The sequence below is a fragment of the Agelaius phoeniceus genome, chromosome 8, assembly GCF_051311805.1.
Source record: "Agelaius phoeniceus isolate bAgePho1 chromosome 8, bAgePho1.hap1, whole genome shotgun sequence".
NCBI classification, from domain to species: Eukaryota; Metazoa; Chordata; class Aves; order Passeriformes; family Icteridae; genus Agelaius; species Agelaius phoeniceus.
The window spans coordinates 3,507,500-3,509,907 of NC_135272.1; positions in this window are offsets into that span (position 1 = coordinate 3,507,500).

Here is a 2,408-nt window from a genome sequence, read left to right on the forward strand (position 1 = left end):
CAAACAGCACCTGGGCTCAGCTCCTCTGCAGCTCATCACAAACACTGTCTGCTCCAGGCACTGCTGCTGCCCAACCAGCTCCTGCTTTCTGGAGGAGCAGCCCTGGGAACTGGTTTTGTTCCCTCCGTGGCACAACATTCCTGTTCTCACACTGCCAAAGAAAGCTGTTGGTGCCAAGTGCGGCCAGGATGAGGCATTGCTGGGACTGAAGCCCCTCTCTTGGAGCCCTGCAAACAGCGCTCCAAAAGGAGCCCTTGGAGCTCTCCTGGGCCAGCGACTCCCTCTGAGTGGGGCCTCTCAGAGCCGGGAACTCTCCCGTTTGCTGCACTCAGGGATCCCCAACAACGACGGAGCCTGGGCCAATCCCCCCACTCCTCCAGGCTCAACCCTTCAGCCACTGGGGAGATGCCAAAGGATCCACAGGGAGCATTTCCTGCCCTCAGGGGAATTTCTCACAGGTGCCTTGCACTGACTCTTTGTGTCTGTGTGCACACAGGAGCGCCTGTGCTGGGGAAATGTGGCAGAAATGCTGCTCTCTGAGGGGTTTGAGTGCCTTGCATAGCTGAGTCAGTCAGATATCCAAATATCAGTAAGTAAGGTTGAGTCACGAGGTCTAAGCAAAGTTAAATGCTGCTACGAGTTGTTCTTTTGCTAGGTTGTTAAGTTTAATATAAGTTATTAGCTAAGTTAAATATTGTTGAGGGTTATTCCTCTGTTAAATTGCAAAGTCATAGGTTATAAGTTAGGTTAAATACTGTTAAGTGCTGTTCTTTTGCTAAACTCTGATGTTTAAGGTAGCAGTTATGGCTAAGGTACAAGTTAAGTCCTGTTAAGCTTGAGCTCTGATAAACTTTTATCCTTGCCCTCACTGTCCTTGTGTCACACACACATAGGGACAGTTCTCAGTTCATTTCTGGTTTGATTGCCTGGATTTGGTTTGGTTTTGTCGTTGCTTTGTTTCCTTGGTGTGCCAGAAATGTCCAGTCAGGAGCAGAATGACTCTTGCCAAGGAATTTTGTGGTGCTGTCCCTTAATATTAAATCTGGTTTTTGCTGATCCCTTGCTGGGGATTTTTTCAGCGCGCTCAAGGCCTCGTTGGTACCAGGGTGAAGGAGCCCTGGCCCAGGCTCTGGCCCTGGGAGACACGGGGACACTGCTGGGGGGTCCCTGTCCCCCTGTGCCACCCCCAGGGCCCCAGCTCCCCGTCCCCGTGTCAGGCTCTGGGGTCGATCTCGTGGAACATCCTCTGGGGGAGGCTGCGGGGCCGGGGGCGGGGGGACCTGGGGGGACAGGGGACCCCGCTGTGCACGAGCAGGGTTGGACTGCTCTGGGGGGAACTGTGAGGGGGCCGGGGCAGAGTGACCTCCCCAGGGACTTCACACAGTCCCTGTGATGTCACACAGCCATTTGTGTGATGTCACACTGCCATCTCTCTGATATCACAGAGCTTCCTGTGATGTCATACAGCCCCTGTGATGCCACACAGCTTCCTGTGTTTATACACACCCCCTGGGATAGCACACAGCATCTCTGTGATGTCCCAGAGCCTCCTGGGATGTCACACAGCCCCTGTGATATCACACAGCCATCTCTGTGGTGTCATACTGCCCCTGTTACATCACACAGCCCACTCTGATGTTACAAGGACATCTCTGTGATCTTACACCACCCCTGTAATGTCACAAAGCCTCCTGAGATATCACACAGCTCCTGTGATGTCACAGACCCAACTCTATGATGTCAAGCTGTGATGCCATACAGCAGTGCTCTAATGTCACAGAAGACTGTGATGTCACAAAGTCAGCCCATGATGTCACAATCTGTTCTGTGATGTCACAGCCTGCTCTATGATGTTACAGAGCCACCTGCTGATCTCACAACTCACACTCTGATGCCACAGAGCCACAATCTATGATGGCAGAGTCTGTTCTATGGCCTCACATACTGTTCTGTGATGTCACAGCCAGCTCTGTGATGTCACAAAAACTTTAAGAAATCAGTTACATTGAAATGCTGCAGTTTCTTGTACTTTCAAGAGATCCCTGCCAAGGACACAACTGGGAAAGTGTCCCCAGGTTCCAGGTAGAGCAGAACACTGGTGGCAGCGATGACAGGTGGGGACAAGCAAGGCAAAGGTGTCTCTGGTGCTGGGCAAACCTGCGCCTCTGTCCCTGCAGGCTGTCGGCATCCCCCGGCTGCCCCACCTGGCTGGCCCCTTCCTTTGCTGACAGCTCTGCCTCCTGCCTGCCTCTGCCTGCCCACACAAAGCCTTGGGCTGCTCCAGGCTCCTGCTGGGGGATGTGCTGCACCACAGCCCTGCCCTGGCAGGGAAATTCCTTTCTCCTGGTGTCCACTCTGGGCCTCCCCAGCTGCCCTTGGTGCTATTATGTCTTCTTCAGGCTCATTCC